The sequence below is a fragment of the Panthera tigris genome, chromosome B3 (assembly GCF_018350195.1).
Source record: "Panthera tigris isolate Pti1 chromosome B3, P.tigris_Pti1_mat1.1, whole genome shotgun sequence".
In the NCBI taxonomy this organism is placed as follows: Eukaryota; Metazoa; Chordata; class Mammalia; order Carnivora; family Felidae; genus Panthera; species Panthera tigris.
The window spans coordinates 30,188,548-30,216,361 of record NC_056665.1 but is presented as its reverse complement, the minus strand read 5'-3'; the positions used below and the strand labels follow the sequence as shown (position 1 = coordinate 30,216,361).

The window sequence follows — 27,814 nt, the reverse complement described above, 5'->3', positions numbered from 1 at the left end:
GGAAAAAAAATGGAACCCAAGATGGAAATGAGAAGGAAAAGCTCTATCTTTCCATAATTTCTCTTAAAGAAGGACAATTTGATCTTTTCTATATCCTCAGTAACACCTTGAATAGTATATTATGTAGAAGATACTCAGTAAATGTTTGCCACTTATTTTGTTGAACTGGAAAGCATCTCATTTACTTAGAGATTTATTTCATATTATATCTAATTTCATGACTTGACAAGAAATACTTTTTAAGTAATATTTTTTAAACATTCTAATTGCAGTACAATTAGCATACAGTGTTATATTAGTTTCAGGTATGCATTGTAGTGATTTAACAATTCTGTGCATTACTCAGTGCTCATCATGATAAATGTACCCTTAATCCCCATCACGAATTTTACCCATTCCCCCCTACCCACCTCCCCTTAGGGTAACCATCTGTTCTCTAGTTAAGAGTCTGTTTCTTGGATTGTCTCTTTTTCCATTTGCTTGTTTTATTTCATAAATTTCACATGAGTGAAATCATATGACATTTGGCTCTGAGTGACTTATTTCACTTAGCTTTATACTCTAGATCCATCCATGTTGTTGCAGACAAGAATTTTATTTATTTATTTATTTATTTTTTTTTTATGTTTTTTTTTTTAGAGAAAGCACAAGTGGGAGATGGAGAGAGAGAGAGAGAGAGAGAGAGAGAGAGAGAGAGAGAGAGAGAGAGAATCCTAGGCTTGGGACTTGATCTCATGATCCCAAGATCATGACCTGAGCTGAAATCAAGAGTCGGATGCTTAACCGACTAAGCCACCCAGGCGCGTCAGGAAATTTATTATTTTAAAAAAAAAATTTTTTTTTCTTAATGTTTTTATTTATTTTTGAGACAGATTAAGTGACTTGATCAACTTTTTCACATTTATATAGAACTCCAAAATTCACTCTCTTAACTATCAGTAATGTTTGGGCCAAAAGACCATATGGAAGTCTCCTCTTTGGGTTCCATTGTGAGAATTATTCTAACCCAAAGGCACTGCTATATACTAAATTTTGCATGGTCAGTCTTATGTACATTAGCATAATAATTGGACACCTCTGTTCCTGAGTAGACTAAGGCTTTACTTAATTCTTTTCATCTTTCTGGGCCAGTATTTCTTTATTTTTCTATTAGCAGTTTGGATTACATGATTGCCAAGTTGCTTCAGGTTCTAAAATCTTGTAAATCCATTATTTTGAAAACTCAAAAACTGGTTCCTTGGAGTCTACTAACAGGTTTTAGAGATTCTCAGGATAGATGACTGGGTTTAATGACTCGACTGAAATTATATGTAAAATATGATTCATGTATGTGCCTTTTTCAGGAGATGCAGTTCATAGCTTTCACTAGAGTCTCATAGTTTTATATATCTCACCGCTTACCCTTTACCCAGAAGATTAAGAACTTAGTTGTAGAAATATTTTTGCATAATGTAATGAACTACAGTACTTCATGCAATCCTATCCTGTGTAGTTATCTTTAACAAAGGTATTGTTGTTCATTGAAAGTAATTTTTTGTGGTAAGGTTACTTTTCTGGCTACTTAAACAATAGTACTTTCTAAACTAAAATACCTCTTAGTTATGTCATCACTTAAAAACAAGTCCACTAAATAGAATGTGTAACAGTTTGACTCTGCCTAAAGGTATGTTAAAGAATGCTCAGTTTTAAAGTATGACTCAGATAACCTTCACTAATATGTATTTCCCACTTTCCATCTTCCTGTAGGAAAAGAATATTTGAGGTCCACTCCTAAGGAAAGAAAAGGAAGCAATGACATAATGCCTAGAGTTGGAACCAGTTAAACTGGGTTTGTACGTTTTCTTTTCATGATGTAACACATTTATTGCAGTGTTAAATCTCTTTTTATCAATGTCTTGTCTTATTCCAGCATCAAATCTTATAATTTTGAAACTTGCCTTGGTATGGAAGAGACAAAGATGACAAAGACATGCCCCTTTCAAAGTATTTGCCATGTTTCTGTGACTAGGAAAGACAGAATGCTAAATTGCTAGATAATAGTCTCATTTTCAGATGAGAAGCTTTGAGAGGTTTGGTAAATTGCTCAAGGTCTAAAGCTGTTAGATAGGCTGGGATTCAAATTCAGATTTGTTGACTCAAAACCTCATTTGCCTTCCATTAGGTCACAATGCCCCTCATTTTATTTCAGTTTAGTTGTTGCACAACTGCTGATAAATGAATTTGAGGACCAGGACCCCATGCATTTAATTTCACGAATTTTTCTGATAAAGTAAAAGGAGAAAAAAAGCATTCTTTATTTCCCAGAAGTTAAAGAGATTAGAGAAGGGAACTCAGTATATGCCAGACCGTCAAAGGGCCTTTACATGAGCTAGCTCCTTTAATTCACAGTATTCACTTGGTATTATTCCTATTTTAAAGATGAGACTGAGGATCAGAGAAATAAATAAATTGCCCAAGATCACATATCTAGTTAAGTAACGAAATCAGAATTGAAACCCTTTCATTTGGAAAGTTTAGATAGGGTTTGTATCATGCCTATTGACTTTATTTTTTTTATAAAGACTTTTTTTTTTAAGTTTATTTTGAGAGAGAGAGAGAGAGAGAGAGCGTGCAGGAAAGGGCCAGAGAGAGAGGAAGGGGCAGAGAGAATCCCAAACAGAGTCCTCATTGTCAGTGCAGAGCCCAACACAGGTCTTGAACTCATGGACTGTGAGATCATGACTTGAGCCAAAATCAGAGTCGGACATTTAACCAACTGCACCACCCAGTCACCCGCCTGTTGACTTTAAATTGAATATCACACAAGCCAAATGAATAGCTGTACAGTTAAATCTGGAGCCCCTTTTGCTGTTTGTATCATTTTTTTTTTTTTAGTGTAATAGTGATTTCAGGAATAGAATTTAGTGATTCATCACTTACATATAACACCTAGTACTCATCCCAACAAGTGTCCTCCTTAATGCCCCTTGCCCATTTAGCCCATCCTCCCCACCCAACACCCCTCCAGCAAACTTCAGTTTGTTCTTTGTAAGAGTCTCTTACGGTTTGTCTCCCTGTTTTTTTATTTTTTTATTTTTTTATTTTTGCTTCCCTTCCTGTATATTCATCTGTTTTGTGTCTTAAATTCCACATATGAGTGAAATCATATTTGTCTTTCTCTGACTTATTTCACTTACCATAATGCACTCTGGTTCTATCCAAGTTGTGGCAAATTGCAAGATTTCATTCTTTTTGATCGCTGAGTAATATCCCATTGTATCTGTCCATCACTCAGTGGACATTGGGCTCTTCCCATACTTTGGCTGTTGTCAATAGTGCTGCTGTAACATTGGGGTGCATGTGTCCCTTTGAAACAGCACACCTTTATCCCTTGGATAAATACCTAGTAGTGCAATTGCTGGGTCGTAGGGTAGTTCTATTTTTAATTTTTTGGGGAACCTGTGTATGTTTTCCAGAGTGGCTGCACCAGTTTGCATTCCCACCACCAGTGCAAAAGGGTTCCCCTTTCTCCACATGCTCGCCAACATCTCTTATTGCCTGAGTTGATTTTAGCCATTCTGACAGGTGTGAGGTGGTACCTCATTGTGGTTTTGATTTGTATTTCCTTGATGACGAGTGATGTTGAGCATCTTTTCATTTATCTGTTAGCTACCTGATGATGTCTTCTTTGGAAAAGTGTCTATTCATATCTTTTGCCCATGTCTACACTGGATTATTTGTTTTTTGGCTGTTGGGTTTGATAAGTTCTTCATAGATTTTGGATATTAACCCTTTATCTGATATGTCATTTGCAAATATGTTCTCCCATTCTGTCACTTGCCTTTTAGTTTTGCGAATTGTTTCCTTTGCTGTGCAGAAGCTTTTTTTTCTTGATGAAGTCCCAATAGTTCACTTTTGCTTTTGCTTCCCTTGCCTCTGGAGATATGTCAACTAAGAAGTTGGAGCGGCCGAGGTCAAAGTAGTTTTTGCCTGTTTCTCTAAGATTTTGATGGTTTCCTGTCTTACATTTAGGTCTTTCATCCATTTTGAGTTTATTTTTATATATGGTGTAAGAAAGTGGTCCAAGTTCATTCTTCTGCATGTCGCTGTCCAGTTTTCCCCACACCACTTGCTGAAGAGACTGCCTTTTTTCCATAGGATATTCTTTCCTGCTTTGTCAAAGATTAGTTGGCCATATGTTTGTGGGTTCATTTCTAGGTTCTCTATTCTGTTCCATTGATCTTTGTGTCCATTTTTGTGCCAGTACCATACTGTCTTGATGATTCCAGCTTTGAAATACAGCTTGAAGTCTAGAATTGTGATGCCTCCAGCTTTGGTTTTCTTTTTCCAGATTTCTTTGGCTATTCAGGGTCTTTTGTGGTTCCAAACAAATTTTAGGATTGTTTGTTCTAGCTCTGTGAAGACTGTTGGTGTTATTTTGATAGGGATTACATTGAATATGTAGATTGCTTTGGGTAGTATCAACATTTTAGCAGTATTTGTTCTTCCAATCCATGAGCATGGAATTTTTTTTCCATTTCTTTGTGTCTTCAATTTCTTTCATAAGCTTTCTATAGTTTTTAGTGTATAGATTTTTCACCTCTTTGGATAGGTTTATGGTTTTTGGTGCAATTGTAAATGGGATAGCTTCCATGATTTCTCTTTCTGCTGCTTCGTTATTGGTATATAGAAATGCAACCGATTTCTATACATTCATTTTATATCTTGTGACTTTGCTGAATTCATGTATCATTTCTAGCAGTTTTTTGGTGGAGTCTTTTGAGTTTTCCACATAGAGGATCATGTCATCTGCAAAGAGTGAAAGTTTGACTTCCTCCTTGCCATTTTGGATGCCTTTTATTTCTTTGTGTTGTCTGGTTGCTGAGGTGAGGACTTCCAACACTATGTTGAATAACAGTGGTGAGAGTGTATAGTCTTGTCATGTTTCTGACCTTCAGGGAAAAGCTCTCAGTTTTTCTGCATTGAGAATGATATTAGCTGTGGGTCTTTCATATGTGGTTTTATGACCTTGAGGTATGATCCTTCTGTCCCTACTTTCTTCAGGGTTTTTTTTTTTTTTTTTTTTTAATCAAGAAAGGATGCTATATTTTGTCAAATGCTTTTTAGCATCTATTGAGAGGATCATGTGGTTCTTATCCTTTCATTTATTAATGTGATGTATCACATTGATTGTTTTGTGGATATTGTATCAGCTGTCATCCCAGGAAAAAATCCTACTTGATTGTGGTCAGTACTTCTTTTAATGTATTGTTGGGTCTGGTTTTCTTGTATCTTGTTGAGAATTTTTGCATCCATGTTCATCAGGGAAATTTGTAGCTCTCCTTTTTAGTGGGGTCTTTGTCTGGTTTTGGAATCAAGGTAATGCTGGCCTCGTGGAATGAGGCTGGAAGTTTTCCTTCCATTTGTATTTTTTGGAACAGCTTTAAAAGAACAGGTGTTAACTCTTCTTTAAATGTTTGGTAGAATTCCCCTGGAAAGCCGTCTGGCCCTGGACTCTTGTTTGTTGGGAGATTTTTGATTCCTGATTTGATTTTACTGGTTATGTGCCTGTTCCAATTTTCTATATCTTCCTGTTTCTGTTTTGGTAGTTTATATTTTTCTAGGAATTTGTTCATTTCTTCCAGACTGCCCGTTTTATTGGCATATAATTGCTCATATTATTCTCTTAATATTGTTTGTATTTCTGCAGTGTTGGTTGTGATCTCTCCTCTTTCATTCATGATTTTATTTATTATGGGTCCTTTCCTTTTTCTTTTTTATCAGTCTAGCTAGGGGTTTATCAGTTTTGTTAATTCTTTCAAAGAACCAGCTCCTGGTTTCATTGATCTGTTCTACCTTTTTTTTTTTTTTTTTAATTTCCATATCATTGATTTCTGCTCTCATCTTTATTATTTCCCTTCTTCTGCTGGTTTTGGGCTTTATTTGCTGTTCTTTTTCTACCTCTTTTAGCTGTAAGGTTAGGCTGTGTATTTGAGACCTTTCTTCCTTCTTTAGGAAGGCCTAAATTGTTATATACCTCCCTCTTATGACCCTCTTTGCTGCATCCCGGAGGTTATGGATTGTCATGTTTCCTTTTTCATTGGCTTCCATGTACTTTTTAATTTCCTCTTTAATTTCTTGGTTTACCCGGTCATTCTTTAGTAGTTATCTTTAATCTCCAAGTGTTCATGATCTTTCCAAATTTTTTCTTGTGGTTGATTTCATTCCATAGTGTTGTGGTCCAAAAATATGCAAGGTATGTTTTCTGTCTTTTTGTACTTGTTGAGGGCTGATTTGTGTCCCAGTATATGATCTGTTTTGGAGAATGTTCCATGTGCACTCAAGCAGAATGTGTATTCTGCTCCTTTAGGGTGAAATGTTCTGAATATATCTGTTAAGTCCATATGGTCCAGCGTGTCATTCAAAGCATTGTTTCCTTATTGATTTTCTGCCTAGATGATCTGTCCATTGCTCTAAGTGGGGTGTTGAGTCCCCTACTATTATGGTATTATTATCAGTGAGTTTCTTTATTTTCGTGATTGATTTACATATTTGGATGTGTCACGTTGGGAGCATAAATATTTTTAATTGTTAGATCTTCTTGGTGGATATAACCCTTAATTATGATATGATGCCCTTCTTCATCCCTTGTTACAGTCTTTATTTTAAAATCTAGTTTGTCTGATGTAAGTATGGCTACTCTAGCTTTCTTTTGATGACCACTAGCTTGATAGATGGTTTTCTACCCCCTTACTTTCAATTTGCAGATGTCTTTAGGTCTAAAATAGGTCTCTTGTAAGCAGCATGTAGTTGGGTCTTGTTTTCTTATCCATGCTGATACCATTTGTCTTTTGATTGGAGTGTTTAGTACATTGACATTTAGAGTGAGTACTAAAAGATATGAATTTAGTCCTATTGTGTTGCCTATAGAGTTGGTATTTCTGGTGATGTTCTTTGGTTGTTTCTAGTCTTTGTTGCTTTTGGTGTTTTTTTGCTTGTTTGTTTGTTTGCTTTTGTCTTTTCTCCCATCAAATGATCCCCCTTAACATTTCTTGCAGGGCTGGTTTAGTGGTTACAAACTCCTTTAGTTTTTGTTTGTCTGGATAACTCATTATCTCTACTTCTATTTTGAATGACAGCGTTGCTGGATAAAGAATTCTTGGCTGCATCTTTTTCTGATTCAGAACTTTGAATATATCCTGTTACTACTTTCTGGCCTGCCAAGTGTCTGTGGATGGGTTTGCTGCAAACCTGATCTGGCTTCTCTGATCCGTTAAGGACTTTTTTTTTTCCCTTGCTGCTTTCATAATACTTTCTGTGTGTGTGTATTTTGTGAATTTGACTATGATATGTTTTGGTGATGGTTGGTTTTTCTTGAATCTAATGGGAGTTCTCTGTGCTTCATGGATTTTGATGTCTGTGTCCTTCCCCAGATTAGGAAAATTTTCTGCTATAAACCTTCTGCCCCTTTTTCTCTCTCTTCATCTTCTAGGACTCCTGTGATTCAGAGATTATTCCTTTTTAATAAGTCACTGTGTCCTCTCAGTCTTGTTACGTGCTCTTTTGTGTTTGTTTCCCTTTTTTTTCTACTTCATTATTCTCCATAATTTTGTCTTCTATATTGCTGATTCACTGCTCTTATTCATCCATCCTTGCTGTCCAGGCATCCATTTGATCTTGGTTATAACATTTTTAATTCCATCCTAACTTGACTTTACTTCTTTTATCTCCACAGGAAAGGATTCTAGGTTTTTTTCAACCCCAGCTAGTATTCTTATTATTGTGGTTCTAAATTCCAGTTCAGACATCTTGCTTATATCTGTGTTGATTAAGCCCCTGGCAGTGATTTCTTCCTGTTCTTTTGGGGTGAATTCCTTTGTTTTGTCATTTTGGAGGAAGAAAAAAATAAAATTAAAATTAAAAAAATTTAAAGCAAGACAAAAATTCAAAACAGGAAGCTAGATCCTAGGTGTATTTTGGTCTGCTTGTTGAAAGAAGCTTGATAGAATAGAGAAAAAAGGGAAAGAAAAGAAAGAAAAGACAAAAAATTAAGAAAACATTTAACAATTTTAAAATGTATAGAAAAAAATAGGATAAAATGAAATAAAATGAAAGAATAAACAAATTTAAAAAATAAAGTAAAAAAATGTTTAAAAAATTTAAAAAAAGAAAATAAAAATAATTTTTTTCTTTCTGTATCCGAAAAAAGAAGGAAAACAACAAAAACAAAAACAAAAAAATTTAAACAAAAACAGAAGTATAAAAAACGAATAAATGAACCAGCAAACAGAATGAAAAGCGAATGAAGTTACTACATCCCATTTCCCCTAGAACTCAAACTATGAAGCACTCTATAGTCTGTACACTAAGCAGGTAGAGGGACTTGTGCTGGTTTTCTAGGGGAAGTGCTCAGAGGGGGCAGTTGGGTGGGGCTTGTTGTAATGCCTCTGCTCTCCAATAGGTGGCACTGCTTAGCTCACTGGGGTGGGTCAGTGTGGTGTGCCTGCACCTGCTGGGGAGAGGTGGAAACGGCTTCACCCATCTCCCTAGCCTCTGGCACCTGTCCTTTATCTCAGGTTTCCATCCACTCCCAGCCTCTTACCCTGTTCGTGTCCAAGCCATCCACCTGGCCAGAGTTTTATCTCAGTTGGGGCTGTGTTTAAAACCCCACACTTCAGAGACCCCTGTGGCTTGGATCTGTGCAGACTCTCTGTGGGAGGGTCTCACCGAACAATGGGCCCTGCCAGCTTGCCTCACAAATCGTTCCTGCCATCACACAGTGGCAGAGGTTCAGAGATGATGGCAAATCACAACACAGCCAGTGCCACGTTTCACTGCACTCTGGCATCTTTGTCCCAATACCAGCAAATGTGGCTGCTCTCTAGGGTCCACTGGAACCATTGCCTGTGGGGAGGTCATGTAGCCTCTACCAAATGCTCTCCTAGCAGGGGAACTGCTTCTCCCTGTGTGGCACATGGACCCCTCAGACCACGTTGCCAGCTTCTGGGACTTCACCCTATTTCCTCACCAGAGCACAGCTAGGCACCAAGCTTTGCAACTTCAGAGTCTGCATTCCACAGTTTATAGAATCCTGGTGGTATTGAAACCCTCTCCTTTCCGTCAGTGGTTTTGGGGAACAGATTTCTTGTTCAGTCTCCTGTGAGTGTTTTCACTCTTTGTCTTTCTCTCCAGAAACTTTCGGGGGAGTGTTTTTTTGTTTTTGTTTTTTTTTTTTTTGCACTCTCCCCCTTTCTCTGTCCTCCACAAAAACAGCTCCCTACCCTCCACGGCTTTTCTCTCCCCCAGTTCACCTGTGCAGAACTGCATACCTGCTGAGTTCTGTGGCTAAAGTTATGCAGATTGTTGTGTTAATCCTCTGATCAATTTCCTAAATGTGCAAAATGGTTTGGTGCTGATATAGCTGCATTTCAGGGATGAGACAAGCTGAGGGTCTCCATGCTGCTCCACCATCTTGTCGCTCTTAGTATCATTCTTAATTGAACTACTAGAAGTTAGGTCATTTTTCCAAAATAATATTTACATATTTTTAAAGAGCTTTTCATTGTCACCAGTTTGAAAGGTAATTGTTTAAGCTATGGTGAAGAAAGCTTTTAAGCTCACAGAATGGCGAACAGCATCACATGCCGGAAGAGATTTTGCTGTAGTCAGGTCTTGCCTGCCCCAAGTTTCCTACTGACTTTTCCAGTCAGCAGGTTCCCTGGCCTACCTTTGGACACCTTTTATGAGATGAGAAGTTTGAGTTGATTTCCCTAAGTCTCTTATAACTGTAATGTTATCCTACCAGTAAGTAGAGTTTTTATGTCTTTCAAATGTAAATATTAAAGAAATTTTAGAGGTGGAAGGAAGTCTTTAGTGGTCAGCTACTGGAATCCTCCCATATGACAGATGAAGAAATGGAGACCCTCACCTCTGTGTGACACTTTAAACATTTAGAGCTCTTTCACATACATTAACCTCACCAAAATCTTGTGTGTTAAATTGTATCATCATTATTGTAGAGATTAATTCATCCATGGTCCCTTAGCTGGGCGTTGTATCTATGAGCCTCACCAAAATCTTGTGTATTAAATTGTATCATCATTATTGTAGAGATTAATTCATCCATGGTCCCTTAGCTGGGCCTTGTATCTATGAGCCTCACCAAAATCTTGTGTATTAAATTGTATCATCATTATTGTAGAGATTAATTCATCCATGGTCCCTTAGCTGGGCCTAAAGTTTACCATGTTTGCTTTAGTGGGATTAATTATACTCTGTGATGAAATCCTGTTGTGTGAAAAAGTGACAACTCAGTGATTTGTAAAGCAAGTCCAAGCAGGAAAAGCAAACATTTCCAAGTATGAAAGTGGTAATGAACTCAGCAGTATAAATAGCAGAAATAAAGAAGGAAAGAGGTGGCAAAAACTAAGGTCTATGAGCTGGGTTAATCTTAGTTTTCATTTATTCCTGGATTAGGAGTAAGCATAATTGACTTTTAGTATTCTTGTGTTTATCAGTAGTGTAGTATTTGAGTTGCTTTATCCTTAACAAAATAACTCAAATAGAAACTGTACTTTGTAATAACATACTTTCAAAAATATTGTAGGTGAGCTAGAGGAACTTAAAACAGTTCATTCAAAAGGGTATCCGCAAAAAACAAATGAACAAATAAGTGTGGGAAACTAAGCTTTATACACAGTTATTTATTTCATTGCCTTTAGTGATGTGGGTTTTTTTTTTTTTTCTTTTCTTTTCTTCCTGTTTCTGCTCTGTAGTGTGGAGGTATCCTTTCAAAATGTTACCTGTTTCTAGGCTATTGACCTGGCTGTGCCAAACAACAAATTGCTTTACCTTGGTTCCTTCTTATCCTTTTCTTCCCCTTCCTTCTTTTTATTTATTTAAAGTTTTTATTTAAATTCTGATTAGTTAATTTCAGGTGTACAATTTAATGATTCAACCTTTCCATAAACAACACCTGGTGCTCATCACAAGTGCACTCCTTAATCTATAAAATCTATTTAACCTACCTCCCCTCTGGTAACCATCAGTTTGTTCTCTGTAAGTGTCTTTTTCTTGGTTTGCCTCTCTCTCTCTCTCTCTCTCTCTCTCTCTCTCTCTCTCTCTCTCACTTTTCCCCCCTTTGTTCTTTTGTTTTGTTTCTTAACTTCCACATGTGAAGAAATCATATTGTATTTGTTTTTTTCTGACTTATTTAACTTAGCATAATACTCTCTAGGTCCATCCATGTTGTTACAAATGGCAAGATTTCATTATTTTTTATGGCTGGGTAATATTCCATTGTAAATATACATACCACATCTTCTTTATCTATTTATCAGTCAGTGGACACTTGGGCTATTTCCATAATTTGGTTATTGTAGATAATGCTGCTTACCTTTGTAACTTTCTATAAACAATATATATATTTTTTTAATTGGAAAGAAAATTGTCTTAAAACTAGTATATGGATGTTAGTTTTTCTTTTACAGTTTTGTTCACCAATTTGTTCTTCCTTTAAAAGGAGCCCATTTGTAGATTGCATGGTATTGTGGTGCTTTCTCTGTGGATATGAAAATTTGATCACTAACAATTTCTATTTTTCATTCTATACTAAATTTGTTTTTAATTATAAACTATGTTCTATAGAACTTATAAATTGGAGCAGGATCTCTCATATGGTTCTAATCAAAAAGGACAACCATAAAGGATGGAGTAAGTGTATTATAAAATTTGAAAGTAACAGTGTAAGATTTGGCTTAAATTAGAGAGGAAGAATGTTCTTGAGATCTTTTTTTCCCTGAGAGTCCTTTTAAAGATTCTCTTGCCTAGCTGCTGATATTCTTTCCACATGCCCTGTCCTACCAAGTTCTGCCTTACAGCCCACTCCCATTTGCACTCCATTGCAGACCCATGGAATTCAGAGAAATGGCATTTGTGGACGACTTGAATAGTCTGGTGTTTAATTTTCAGTTTTGTGTCTGATCTCAAAACGTGTGCAAGGGCTTTTTTTCAGTTGTTGCTTTAAGATTCTTTAAAGGAAAAACCAAAAAGGTCACTTTACAGTAATGTATACTTAATTGTTTTATGGTAAGTCAGGAGCTAGTCTCCTGGAAACTTCCAACACCTGACATAAACACTTTCATTAAATTGTGCCTAATATAATATGACTGTGTTTTACTTGCCCAGACTATACTAAGGACTACAATTAGTTTCTCATTGGCCAGCTGTGATTTAATGGTCGTAATAAAGTTATGATATTTAACTGAGGGCTTAGAATTTTTAAAGGTGACTGAGTTTTTTCCTGATTTGTGTTTCCCTTGTTTGGCATTAGAGCTAAAGAGCCAGGCTCCCAGGCTGGTGTCACATTCATATTAAAACATTCCCTTTATACACATATGGTCCATGGGATTCTAAAGGCATGGTTTTAATAGATTAAGTCTTCTGTTGTTTTTTTTTTCAATGCTTGTTTATTTTTGACAGAGTGTGAGCAAGGGAGGGGCAGAGAGAGAGAGAGAGGGGGAGATACAGAATCCAAAGCAGACTCTAGGCTCTGAGCTGTCAGCACAGACCCCATTGTGGGGCTCAAACCCACGCACTGAGCAATCATGACCTGAGCTGAAGTGGGATATTTATTATTTTTTTTTATATTTTTTTTAATGTTTATTTATTTTTGAGACAGAGAGAGACAGAGCATGAACGGGGGAGGGTCAGAGAGAGAGAGAGGCAGACACAGAATCTGAAACAGGCTCCAGGCTCTGAGCTGTCAGCACAGAGCCCGACGCAGGGCTCGAACTCACTGACCGTGAGATCATGACCTGAGCCGAAGTCCGCCGCTTAACCGACTGAGCCACCCAGGCGCCCCCGAAGTGGGATATTTAAATGAGTGAGCCACCCATGTGCTCCAAGCCTTTTGATTTTTAAGGTAATTATTTCTGTAAAGAGATAGTTGAAATACTTTTTTTTTTTTTCAGTCTTATTGACAAATCTAATACCACTAAATAAAAGTGTTTTGCCATGGCTTTTATTTAATATTAATATAGATTTGAGTTTTCTATGGAATTTAGTTGCTGTGCCAGGGTGCTTTCTAATATAAGATCAGTTCTTAATAGATGTATGGAAATATGAGGAACTTTCAGATGCTTTTTTTAAGTGTATTTTTTAAGTTTATTTATTTATTTTGAGAGAGAGAGTGATAGCTAGAGCGAGGGAGGGGCAGAGACAGAGGGAGAGTTAGAAAGGGAGAGGGAGAGAGAGTGAGAGATTGAGAAAGAGAGAGAGAGAGAGAGAGAGAGAGAGAGAGAAATCCCAATAGGCTCCTCACTGTCAGTTCAGAGTCCGACATGGAGTTTGAATTCACGAACTGTGAGATGATGACCTGAACTGAAATCAAGAGTCAGGTATTTAACCGACTGAGCCACCCAGGAGCCCCTCAGATGCTTTTTAATGTCATGTTTAGTAAATCTCAGGGCAGCAGTGAGGAAAATACAAAGATGTTGATTTGTGTGTGTATGTATGTGAGTGTGTGTGCATATGTGATCTAAACACCAAGGAAATGTAAGCAATTTATTTGACTTGCAGCTTTCTCAAAGTTTAACATGGCAGTGGAGTTATAAGAAAATATTGATTAGTTTTCCTTTTCCAAATGTATTGTAATTTTATATCATTTATATTTTAAAGAATTAAATGAATTGATTCATAGTTTCTTAAACCAGAAATATAGGTGATAAAGGTGAGTTACTGAATCTGTTGGCCTACGTTTGTAAAATCAGTCCATCTGTCATTACCTAGATATTTGAATTTTTATCAGGAAAAAAAAACAGTATTACACCAGTATAGTTAATTGAATATTTGTTGGCATATATATGTGCCACATTTTTTTCATTTCTCAAAGTGAGAAGATTGGATGATTTTCATAAGTATTCAAAAATTATTCTGCTGTATGAAATTGAGAGTATTGTTAAAATGGATAATCATTTGTTCTCTGGTCTTTTTTTAAGAGAAGCCATCACTGAAGAAAATTTAAACCAAAGGCTGTTAATTGCAACCAGAGTTTTCTGTGAACACTGAGTTTGAAATTAAAATTGTATGAACTCTATTGCTGGCTTTGCTCATCCTTATAGATAAACAACATTTCAGTAAAAGATAATGTAGTCTGAAATGTTGCTAGTTTGCAGGTCTTCTATAGGACATGTGAAAGATTGCAGAAGATTTGGGGAACTCTAGATTTTCCATATAGGGTTAAAAAGAAAGTACTTTATCATAATGTGTGAAGCCTTGAAAACTGGCTTACTTTTTATTCTTCAGTAATCCCAATACCACATGTTTTATAAAATTAAAAATAACAGGCATCATTTTGGTAGCATGAATGCTGGTTCACAGACTTTTTAATAGAAAAATGTAGAGAATGTCTGATGTTATAAAGGAAATAGAAATCTTATATAATCCTTATAGGCTGAGGCCTGGTTATTTCAAATAGGGGAGAGTGCTGTTATCTAAAGATCATCTAATCAAAACTAATAAGTAAGGTCAAATGTTCAGAGCCCCATAAAAACATCACATAAAACCAATAGCAGAGACTATTGAAAGCCAGCCCATACTGTTGGAAGCAAGAATTTAGAATCCACTTGACTGTACAGAAATATTTTGTGTTCCTTGTTAATTTTGAGACAATAAATATGTAACAGAAGCCCAGAATAGGAATAGGTTTTAGAATAGGAAGAAGCTTTGAAGAGCATTTAATTATTTCCTTTCATATTATAAAGAGAAACTAAGAGTACGAGGTTAAATTACTCAGCATCAACTAAGCAGTGCCAGTAGTAGAACTAGAATATTGTTTTTAAACTATCAAATAATTGACCATGGAATTTCAAAAATTGTAATGGGAAATGATGGTTATTATTGTTGCTGTTAATTTAAAAACTTTTACGTATGGTAAAATTGACTTTTTTACTTGTTCTGTGAGCTTTAACACGTGCAGATTCGTGTAGCTCTCACTACAGGTAGGGTACAGTCAGTCCTATCACCCTGGAAAACTGTTTTAAATTGCCCCTTTTTGTTCAGAACCTCTCCCTACATCCAGCTCCTAACAACTGTTAATCTGTACTAATCACTTTAGTTTTGCCTATTCTAGAATGTCATATAAATGGAACTGTGAAGTCTTGTGTGTGGTTTCTTTCAGTTTAATATTTTTGAGATTCATCCATGTTGTGTATATGAATGCTTCATTCTTCTTTTTATTGTCACTCACTGTTAATGAACACTGAATTGTTTGCAGTTTTTAGCTATTATAAATAAAGCTGCTGTGATCATTTTGGGGGGTTTTTGAGAAAAGGGAGCAAATTTACTTGTGTGTATCATAGAAATGCTGATAGTGAACTCTTAAAATAATTCACAAAGTTAATTCACTTTTTACTTTGAAATAATTATAGGTTCACAGGAAGTTGCAAAGATAGTACAGAGAGGTTCTGTGTACCATCTACCCAGTTTCCCCTATTAGTTACATCTTATATAACTATAGATTAATGTAAAAACTAAGAGGTACATATTGGTATAAAGTTAGTATATGGTTATTTGGCATTTTTATCAAGTGTGGATTCATGTAATCAAGACTACAATCTCACCACAAAGATTTCCCTCCTTGAACCCCTTTATAATCCCTCACACACGCACACACCCTACTCTCTACCATCCCTCATCCCCCACCCCTGGCAACCACTAGTCCATTCTCCGTCTTTCCAATTTTATCATTTTGAGAATGTCATACAAATAGAATATAGAATGTTATATAAATAGAATCATGGGTCTTTTTTCACTCAGCATAATGATTTATCCATGTTGTAGTGTATGTCAGTAGTTCATTCATTCTGTTTTATTACTGGTATAGTATTCCATGGTATGGATGTACTATAATATGTTTAACTACTCACTTATATAGGACATTTTAGTTTCCAGTTTGGGGCTCTTGCAAATAAAGGTAATTATTGATATGATAGGACATAAGTGGGCCATTTTATTTTTTGTTTTCTGTTTCTTCCCTCTGTTTTTTATTTCTTTTTTTCCTACTTTCTTGTAGGTTATTTGAATACTGTTTAGAATTCCATGTTAATTTACTGTAGTGTTTGTATGACTTTTTAATGGTTGCTGTAGATACTACATTGTATATTCTCTTCATTCCTCAAGGATATTTTTGCTGGTTGAAGAATTCTATGTTGACAGTTCTTTTTCTTTCAGCATTTGAAAAATATTGTACCAGTTCCTTTTGACCTCTATGGGTTTTGATGAGAAATACACTGACATTCTAATTGTTTTTCTCCTATATAGATCAAGGTAAAGGTTTCTTTCATGCTACTTTCAAGAATTTTTTCATTGTCTTTAGTTTTCATACGTTTGTCTATGCTCTCTCTTGGTGTGAATTTCTTTGGGTTTACACTGTTTGAGATTCCCAAATATGAGAACTTTTCAACCATATTGTTTTCAAATACTTTTTCAGCCCTGCTCTATTTCTCTTCAACTTCCAAGACTGAAGACATGAATGTTAGAACTTTTGTTATAGTTTCATAGATACCTGAGGCTCTCTGTTCATTTGTATTCAGTATATTTCCTTTATGTTGTTCAGATTTGGTAACTTTTCTTATTTTATCTTTTAGTTCACTGATTCTTTTTTTCCCCTCTCCTCCATTCTGCTGTTGAGCCCATCCATTGGCTTTTTTATTTCAGTTGTTATAATTTCAGTTCTGAGATTTCATTCTTTGTATCTTTTATTTCTTTGCTGAAACTATTTTTTAGATTTTCTGTTTTCCATTTGTTTCCAGTGTGTTAGTAAGTACTCATTGAAGCATTTTTATCATTACTGCTTTAAAATCCTTGTGAAATAATTCTTAAATCTGTGTCATTTTGGTATTGGCATCAGTTAATTGTCTTTTCTCATTCAAGTTGAGGTTTTCCTGAATCTTGGTATGAGAAGTGGTTTTCAGTTAAATCCTGGACATTTTGGGCATGATATCATGAGACTTTGCATTTTATTTTAATCATCTGTTTTAGCAGGCCTCTTTTGATATTGTCCTGACTGGGTGAAAGGGTGTTTTCTCATTATTGCAAAGTAAGAGTATAAGTGCAGGGTCGAATTGTTGGGTTATATGGTAAGTTGTTTGACTTTCAAAGAGGCTGCTAAACTTGCTGGCAAAATTTTACATTCCTACTAGCAATGACGTGAGCATTTCGTATGTTCTGCATTAATTCATCCTGTAGTCATTTCTGCAATAATGAAACTATTCTGTATCTGCACTCTCCCATGCCTTAGTCACTAGCCACTTGTGGCTGTTGAGCAGGTAAAATATGGCTAGTGCATCTGAGGGACTGAATTTTTATTGCAGTTATCAAGTCAGATTTAAATGGCTATATGTGCCTAGTGGTTACTGTATTGGATGGTGCATCAATATTAGCTCTATATCCTTACCAATATTTAGAATTGTTAGTCTTTCAAATTTTAGTTCTTCAATGAGTATTAAGTTCTTACTGTGGTTTTAATTGTTTTATGTGCATAGTGACCACTTAGTTTTTATAATGATGTTTTTAAAATAGCAGAAGTTTTTAATTTTGATAAAGTACAGTTTATCAGGCGACTAAGGTCCATAAAATGTCTTCCTGTGTTTTCTTTTTGAAGTTTTAAGATTTTACATTTTCTCTTAGGTTTATGGTATGTTTGAGTTAGTTTTTGTACATATACAAAATATGTGAAGTAAAGACAAAATTCATTTTCATTCCATATGAATATCCAATTGTTGAACTTCCTAACAATTGAATTACCTTGGCACCTTTAGGAATTAGTTGATTTATAGGTCTATTTTTGGGTTTTGTATTCTATTCCATTTTTCTATATGTTTATCCTCGGGCTATTACCAAACTGTCTTGATTGCTGTGCTTAATAATAATAATTCTATAAATCAGGGGTGCTTGTGTGGCTCAGTTGGTTAAGCATCCGACTCAATTTTGGCTTAGATCATGGTCTTGAGGTTTGTGAGATTGAGCCCTGCAACCAGCTCTGTGCTAGCAGCATGGAGCCTGCTTGGGATTCTCTCTCCCCTTCTGTCTCTGCAGAGCCTCATCCTCTCTGTCTGCCCCTCCCCCGCTTGCACGTGCTTTCTCTCTCAAGTAAACTTTAAAAAAAAGAGAAAAAATTCTAGAAATCAGGTATTTTAAGTATTCCTACTTTGTTCTTAATTTTCAAAATTATTTTGATCATCCTGTTCATTTGGATCTTCATACACATTTTATAATTAGTTTGTACATTTCTACAAAAAACCTCTGAGATTTTGATTTTAATTGAATTGAATGTATAGATGAATTTGGGAAGAATAGTCTTATTAATAATACTGAATCTTCCAATCCATAAATATGGTATATCTCTTCATTTATTTCAGTTTAGTTGGTCCTGGCAGTGTTTTGTAGCTTTCATTTTACAGGTCTTGTACATATTTTGTTAGGGATAAACCCAGGTGTTCCATGTTTTCGATTGCTATTATAAATGGTATTTAAATGTTTAAAACTTTCTAGTTGTTTTTTGATATAAAAATATAATGAGTATATTATACACACACACACCCATATACCTTGTATTCTACAGTCTTCCTAATCACTTAATAGTTTTTGTATTTGTTTTCTAGATTCCTTAGGATTTTCTGTATAATCATGTCTCTTATAAACATATCTTAACTTCTTCCTTCCCCATCTTTATGCTTTTCATTTCTTTTTTTTGCCTCATTACACTAGCTATGAACTGCAATGTAATGTCAAACACAATGTTTATTATTTATTATTATGTCAGTATTTTACAGATGCCCTTTATCAAATTAAGGTAGTTCTAGACTATTCTGAGTTGTCTGAAGTTTTGTTATGAGTAAGTGTGGAAATTTGTTAAATATTTTTCTGTGTTTATTGAAATGATCATATTGTTTTTCTCCTTTATTCTGTTAAATGATTAATAACATTGATTTTTTAAAAATGTAAAATCAACCTTGCATTCTTTCTTATGTATTGCTGAATTTGACTTGCTATTTTGTTAAAGATTTTTGCATCTATGTTTGAGAGAGATATTGATGTATACTTTTCTCATAATGACTTTTTCTGGTTTGGGAATCAATCTAATGCTTGCTGGCCATATAAAATCAGTTTGAAAATGTTCCCTCCTCTACTTTCTAGAAGAATTTATGTAGGATTGGTATTACTTCTGTCTTTATATGTTTGATGGAATTCACCAGTGAACCATTTGACAACTGGAGTTTTCTTTGTGGGAACATTTTTAAAGTACGTATTTAATTTCTTGAATAGATGTAGGGCTATTTAGGTTATCTGTTACTTCCTGAGTCAGTATTGGTAATCTGTCTTTTAAAAAATTTGTCCATTTCATCTTAGTTGTCAGATTTATTGGCATGAGATCATTCATAATAGTCTCTTGTTTCGTCAGTGTCTCTAGACTCTTAAGTAATGTTTCCCCTTTCATTCCTGATATTGATGATTTCTGTATTTGCTCACTCAGTGTAGCTAGAGGTCTGTCAGTTTCGTTGATTTTTTTTTTTTCCCCCCACAGAACCTGTTTTTGGTTTCATTCAACTTTCTCTGTTTTCAGTTTTCTATGTTACTGATTTCTGTTCTCTGTTAGTGTCTACTTATTTTGGTTTAATTTGTTCCATTTTTTTGTAGCTTTTTATGGTGGAAGCTTAGGTCATTGGTTTTAGGCCTCCCCTTCCCACCCCCAAATATAAGCATAGAAAACTATAGATTTCCTCAAAGCACCTTTTTATCTGCATCTCAGAATTTTGATAGGTTGGGTTTTCATGTTCATTCATCTCAAGATATTTTCTGATTTCCTTTGTGATTTCTTCTTTGGTCCTTGAGTTATTTTTGAAGTAGGTTGTTTAATTTGTAAATGCTTGAAAATTTTCCGGATATCTTACTGTTACTGATTTCTAATTTAGTTCCACTGTGATAAGGGAATGGGCTGTGTATAGTTTTGATTCTTTGATTTATGTATTTATTTAAAAATTTTTTTTTAACATTTATTCATTTTTGAGAGACAGAGTGTGAGTGGGAGAGGAGCAGAGAGAGAGGGAAACACAGAATCTGAAGCAGGCTCCAGGCTCTCTGAACTGTTAGCTAGGAGCCCGATGCAGGGCTCAAACTCATTGACTGCAAGATCATGACCTGAGCTGAAGTCGGACACTCAACTAACTGAGCCACCCAGATGCCCCTAGTTTTGATTCTTTTAATTGTTAAGACTTATTCTTGGCTCAGCAGGTGGTCTGTCTTCCTAAATGTTTCATAGGCAGTATGAAAACTTATATTTTGCTCTTGTAGGTTGGAGTGTTCTATAAATATCAATTCAATTGAGAGTACTGTTCAAATCTTTATCATTGCTGCACTTCAACTGTACCTATTCTTCCAGTTACTGAGAGAAATGTTGATGTCTCCTACTGTATTTGTATACTTTTTTCTCTGCTTAGTTCTGTCAGTTTTTGCTTCATGTATTTTGTAGTTCTGATAGCCTATACATATATATTTAGAATTATTCTATCTTCTAACTAAAAAAAAATGTCTATTTTGTGTGTGTGTGTGTGTGTGTGAGAGAGAGAGAGAGAGAGAGAGAGAGGAGAGAAAGAGCACACAAGCGAACAAGGGAGGGGCAGAGAGAGAGGGAGAGAGAATCCCAGGCAGGAGAGAGAATGCCAGGCAGGCTCTGTGCTGCCAGCTAGGCTCGATCCCACAAATGGTGAGATCATGACCGGAGCCCAAATCAAGAGCTGGATGCTCAATCCATTGAGCCACCCAGGCACCACTCCCCCTACCACCTTTTCTTTTTGAATTTTTTCTGTAAGTTTGTTTTTGAGACAGAGATGCTAGTGGGGGGCGGGCAGAGAGTGAGAAGGAGTGAGAGGCACAGAATGAGCTGTCAGCATAGAGCCTGATGTGGGGCTTGAACTCATGAACTGTGAGATCATGACTGAGCTGAAGTCAGACACAACCAACCTCATGAGCCACCCTGGCTTCCCTCTTTTTTAATTTTGAGGGAGGAGGGGCAGAGAGAGAGAGAGAGAGAGAGAGAGAGAGAGAGAGACAAAGAGAATCTTAATCCACTCAGCACAGAGCCTAACACAATGCTCCACACCTGGCTCCACCTCGCAACCCTGGGATCATGACCTGAGTTGAAATCAAGAGCCAGACGCTTAACCAACTGAGCCACCCAGGTGCCCCCGTAGAATTATTTTATCTTCTAAATGAAGTTTACCCTTGATTATTGTGAAATGTTCCTCATTATCTTTGATAATATTCTTTATTTTGGCTTTTGTATTGTCTGATATGAATATGGCTATTCCAGCTTTCTTAAGATTTTGGTTTACATGGTATATCTTCTTCCATGCTTTTAATCTATTTCCTTATTTTAGTGTGGGATCCTGATAGCATATCAATATATGCAATATATATTGATCTTGCTTTTTTATCTGGTTTTTAATTGGAATATATAGAGAATTAACATGTAACATATTTATTAATGTGGTTGGATTTAAATCTATCATCTTGCTGTTTGTTTTCTATTAACCCTTCCTTTAAATTAATTATACTTTTCCGTTTAATCTTCCCCGTTGGCTTATTCCCCTACTGGCTTATTGTTTGTTTTACCTTTTTATTATTTTTTCTTAGTTGTGCTCTAGGATTTATACGATGCCTCTTTAGGTTACTACACTCTGTTATCAATTATATCACTTCTCATATAACATAAGACCTTTTTTCATTGCCTTGTGGTCATTTTTTCTTTCTGACCTTCACTTAAAAAAAAATTTTTTTTAAAGTAACATCTCTACCCAATGAGGGGCTCAAACTCAATGACCCCAAGATCAAAAGTCATATGCTCTACCAGCTGAGCCAGCCAGGCACCCCAATGTGTCTTGAAGTTCACTAATCTTTTTTTCAGCAATGCATGTACTGTTGCTTGTCTCATTCAGTGAAATTTTCATTTTGGGTATTTCTCTCTTCACCATGTTCCTGTTTTCATTCTTGAATATGAAGCATACTTGTAATAGTCCTTTCAATGCCTTTGCTCCATGAATTACATCATGCTTGTTATTTCTAGGTCTTTTTCTGTTTACTGCTATTTTTCTGGTTTATGTGTCACATTTTCCAGCTTCTTGGGCCAGTAGTTTTTATTTTGCTTTATTTTAGTTAGTTTAGTTTAAAGTAGGCTTCATGCCCAGCACAGAGCCCAGTGCAGGGCTTGAACTCACGACTCTGAAATCAAGATCTGAACTGAGATCAAGAGTTGGACGCTTGACCTACTGAGCCACCCAGGTGTCCCCTTTGTCCACTAATTTTTAATTGAATGACAAATATTTGCAAATTTTACATGTTGTGTTCATGATTTTGTGGCATTCATTTAAAGAGTATTGGACTCTTTCCTGACAGGCATTATAAATCACATATTAGTTTGATTGTTTTCTAGGCTTTCAAGCTTCTTTCAGGTGGGATTATAGTAGCTTTTATTCTAGAGCTACTGTCCCCCTCCATCTGTGGTGTGGCCTTTCTGGGGTCACAACTGCCTTGTATATTCAATGAGGGAACTTGTTGAAATCTTGACCCTCTTTCAGCTCTGAGAAGGCTTTGTCTTACTACTCCCTGGTAACTTTCTTTCCTTAGAAATTCTTGTTGGCTGGTCTAAAGAAATTTTACCCTTCTCATCCACAGGTTTTTATTTAGCTAAATACTCTAGGGAACTCTCATTTAAATTACTGGAACTCTTTCTTCTCTGGAACTCTGCCCCATAAATTCTAGCCACCTTGGCCTCCTTGTACTTTTTTCTCTATCTCAAGTCACCAAGATTGCCAGGTTCTGTCTGGGTTCCTCCTCCCTGCTGCTCAGGAGTGGTAAATTGCTTCTTGGCTGAGAGCCTTGGGTGATGGTAGGGCTTGCCTTGTTTGCTTCTCTTTTTTCAAGGATAACAATCCTGCACTGCCTGTATCTGAAAATAGTCCTTTCCTATATTTTACCGTGTTCTAGTTGATTGCATTGGGGGATTATTCTAGACTGCTTAATCGCTCATGGTCAGAAATGGAAGTTGAACCATTCTAAAATAAATTTTAATACTTAACACCTTTTAAAACTTCTGAAGTTCTCAAGCAATTATTTTTTTTTACCCAGTGTTTAACCATTGATTTCACTTTTCCTCAGTATTGTTATTAATGATCTTGTATCAACTGTAGGAATGTTTATTTATTTTACAATTCAGAGTCCGTTACAAATTTTAAATCAGAACCTGACCCAAGGAAATGATTTATCATACCTCATAAATTTCACAAATTAGGAAAATGAATTTTTGATTATGTAAAAATTCTCTCAATATTATGGGATGGTCTTTTTATTTTTTATTTTTCTTCATTTTATTTTTTTACTAAAAAAATTTGTTTAATGTTTATTTATTTTTGAGATAGAGCGAGCAAGCACAAGTGGGGGAGGGGCAGAGAGAGAGGGAGACACAGAATCCGAAGCAGGCTCCAGGCCCTGAGCTGTCAGCACAGAGCCTGATGCTGGGCTTGAGCTCATGAACCCTGAGATCATGACCTGAGCCAAAGTCGTATGCTTAACTGACTAAGCCACCCAGGCACCCTTGGGATGGTCATTTTAAATATAAAATTATTATTTAACACTTAAGTAGAAACATGAAAGACTAATGGACTGATGAATAAATCAGTTGATGTAATGTTTTAAAATATAAATTCTATCATTGTAGAGTATAAACATGTTTGGTATACTTTAGTCAGGAACTGTCGAACATTATCTATAAAGAGCCAAATAGTGTATATTTTAGACTTTGTGGGCCACATGGTCCCTGTCACAACAACTCAACTCTGCCTTTGTAGTATAAAAGCAGCTATAAACAGTATATTAAAAATGAGCTGGCTGTGTTCTGATAAAACTTTATTTCTAGACAACAAAATTTGAATTTCATATAATTTTTACATCTCAAATTTTAGCATCTTTTGACCTTTTTCCCCAACTGCTTAAAAATGTAAAAGCTATTCTTACCTTGTGGGCCTTGCATAAGCAAATGGCTGGCTGGTCGCATTTGGCCCAAGGGTCATGGTTTGACAGTCCCTGCTCTAAATGATTAAAAAGCTCCCAAGTAAGTTGTAGGATTCTTAGCAGACTGTAATGTTTTAATTCCAAGTGACATTTTTATTTGAACTGTTGTCTACTATTAAATAGCAAAGTAAACAAGATCACACAATACTGAGCTGATGGTGCTTTGACAGATTTTTGGTGTCACAGGTTATATCAGAGGTTCCTTGGGCATTTTGCATAGTTAGAAAACTAAGTTAAGAATTTAAAATAAACATTATTTTATTGTTGTCATTATATAAGAATTAATAAATAGGTTTAAAATCAGGACAATTTTCACATTTTTAAGGAAGTATACCTGACGTGTGCAATAGGTGAATCTATATGTTAGTTTCAGGTATACAACGTAATGATTCTATATTTGTATATATGGCACAAGGACCACAATAAGTCTAGTTAACATCCATCACCATACATAGTTGCAGAATTTTTTTCTTGTGTTGGGAACTTTTAAGATTTACTGTTAGCAACTTTCAGATATGCAATACAGTATTATTAACTATGATCACCGTGCTGTACATTACATCCCTATTATTTATTTATTTTATAACTGGAAGTTTGTACTTTCTGATCATGTTCTTTGAAGGGTGTAGTAATCAAGAGATTTTTCTCACAAATTCTTAATTGTTTGGATAAATTAGAAACTTTTTTCCATGAACATTATAAGCTTATTTCTGTCTTTTGACATGTATATCCTCTGTCTAGAACATTCTAAATCATTCCATGTTTGGCTCATTTCTTTCAGTTGTAACTTGAACATCATCTACTGAGAAGCCTTCCTTGATGCACTATCTAAAAGTATCTACACCTTCCTAATCTCTCTCTAATACCCAGTTTTATTTTCTTCAGAGCATTTACACCATCTGAAATTAGTTTATTTATTTATTTGTCTCTTTCTGTATTACAATGTAAAATCTGTGAAAGGAGATCTTGCCTCTATTATTACCTCTATCTCTAGAACAGTGCATTTCATTATGTGGTTGGAAAGATGAATAAATGGAAATATCTCTAATGCATGATTTGTAGAAATATTCGGTATGCTAACATGTATTGTGAATTGCTAAAAACGAATATAATAACTTTACCCCAATTTATTTCACTACAGAACTACTTCCTCTTTAAGCATATAGCTGTATTAGCCTTTCACTGAAAACATTTTGGAAATGTAATAGGGTTTATTGATACATTTAACTTTTTCTTTTTAATTTGTAATAATTTGAAATTACACACCAGTTGTAAGAATAATTTTTTCCTGAATCATTTGAGAGTAAGATAAAATTATCACAATCAAGAACTCAATATTGATAGGTTAGTAACATTGAATCCACAACCCCATTCAAGTCATACAGGTTGTTCTGGAATTCAGTGGTGAAAATCCCTAACATTTGCATTTGTATTCTTTTTAATTCCTTGATTCATCTTTAAATTCACATGTGTAGAGGAGATGCCATAGAGCCTAGTGGAAAGTGGTATTTGAGGTGATATTTCTAATCAGATTTGGAGTTTGAGTCCTATTAGACACATTCGGATTTTTGTTGGAATCTTAGAAGGGTCCTTCCTGTCTTAGAAGTAACGACTGTAAGGCCTAAGGGATTTATTCTAGGATGGAGGACAAAGTTGAAGCATACCTTCCCTAAAACCAACCATCCACAAGTTCAAGATGATCAGCCAGTGTTTAAACTTCCTATTAGAAGAAAAATCAATGCACTTCAAAGGAAGGTAACAAAACACAGAGTTTCTATGTCATATCATCCATATTGTCCAGTATACAATCAAAAATTATCAATCATGTGGGGCGCCTGGGTGGCTCAGTCGGTTAAGCGTCCAACTTCGGCTCAGGTCATGATCTCACGGTCCGTGAGTTCGAGCCCCGCGTCGGGCTCTGTGCTGACAGCTCAGAGCCTAGAGCCTGCTTCAGATTCTGTGCCTCCCTCTCTCTCTGGCCCTCCCCCGTTCATGCTCTGTCTCTCTCTGTCTCAAAAATAAATAAACGTTAAAAAAATTTAAAAAAAAATTATCAATCATGTGAAGAACTAGGAAAATATTATCCATAGTTTAAAAAAAAAAAGGAGTCAATCCAGATGTTAGTTAAGTGACAATACCTTTAAATGAGCTATTATAAATATGGTCAAGAATTTAAAGGAAAAGGAGGACATAATGAAGGAAAATACAGACTTTCTCTGCAGACAGAAGTAGAAACTATTTTTTTTTTTAAATAAAAAGGGAATTATAGAACTGGAAATACAATACCTGAAATTAAAAATTCACTCGATAGATTTAATGGCAGATAAGAGATGACAGAAGAAAGGGCCTTGATAGATCAGTAGAAATTATCCTATTTGAAGAACAAAGAGGAAAAAAGATTAAAACAAAACAAAACAAACAAAAAAACCCAACCAAACAGAACCTTGGTGACCAGTGGGATTATAAGCAGTCAAACTTATGTATATTGAAAACCAACATGGAAAAGAGAGAAGATGGAACAGAAATTTTAAAAAATAGACTGAAAATTTCTCAAATTTAACAGAACACTAATTTGCAGAGCCAAGAAGTTCAGTAAACGTTCCCCCCACCCAAAGTAAATGAAAACTAAATCTAGACACATAATATGGTTACACTCCTGAAAACCAAAGATAAAGAGAAAATCTTGAAAACAAAAGAAATAATAATATTAATGACTGCTGACTTATCAGAATAATGGAAGCCAAAAAAACTATGGAATGGTATCTTGAAAGAGCTGTAAGGAAGAAAGAAAACCTTTCAACGCAGAATGCCATACTTAACATAAATGTTATTCAAAAATGAAGGTGATTCAAAAAAATTAGACGATTCATTGTCAGCAGACTTGCTGTGTAAGAAATAATTAAAGTTTTTAAGCTGAAGTGCAGTGATATCAAATGGAAAGTCTGTTCTACAGGAGAACTGAAGACCGCAAAGAATGATAAATATGAAAAAATATCTTATTTTTTCTTCCATTACTGTTTTTTTTTTTTTAATTTTCTTAATGTTTATTTATTTTTGAGACAGAGAGAGACAGAGCATGAACGGGGGAGGGTCAGAGAGAGGGAGACACAGAATCGGAAACAGGCTCCAGGCTCCGAGCTGTCAGCACAGAGCCCGACGCGGGGCTTGAACTCACGGACCGCGAGATCATGACCTGAGCTGAAGTCGGCCGCCCAACCAACTGAGCCACCCAGGCGCCCCTTCCATTACTGTTTTTAAAAGAAAGCTGACTTCTTTTTTTTTTAACTGACTTCTTAAAAGTTAAAACCATTTTATTATGGGTTTATAATATAAGTAGAATAACATGACAACCATTAACAAAAAGGGTTTGTAGTAAATGGAATTATACTACTACAAGTTTCTTATGCTTTGCATGATATTTAGTATTAGCTTTAAACTGTGGAAATTTGAGGGTGCATATTATAATTCTTAGTGTCACCCTCCCCCAGCACAAAGAATTATAGAGCAATTAAAGTAAAACATTACAAATATTTGATTAACTGAAATTGAGGCAGGAAAAGGTAGGACAGGAACAAAACAAAAAGCAGAAAAGAATAGAAATAGAAATTGGTAGCTTTGAACTCAGTCATTTCAATAATCACATTACATGTTGACAAACTCAACTCTCCAATTAGGAGTTAGAGATTTTCAGACTGGATAAAAATATAAG

General features: G+C 35.5%; 1 protein-coding gene across 14 annotated transcripts in view; it reads left to right on the top strand.

Moving 5' to 3' along the window:
* Positions 1-27,814, top strand: part of PEAK1 (pseudopodium enriched atypical kinase 1) — a 369,695-nt gene that overhangs the window by 180,336 nt on the left and 161,545 nt on the right. For 13 of the 14 annotated variants that reach the window (XR_006218480.1, XR_006218481.1, XR_006218479.1 and 10 more), the window contains one exon: positions 1,747-1,828. The gene's annotated coding sequence lies outside the window, so the exon portion shown is untranslated. Of the gene's footprint in view, positions 1-1,746; positions 1,833-27,814 lie in introns of all 14 variants that reach the window. The other variant, XM_007084622.3, reaches the window with a different exon arrangement.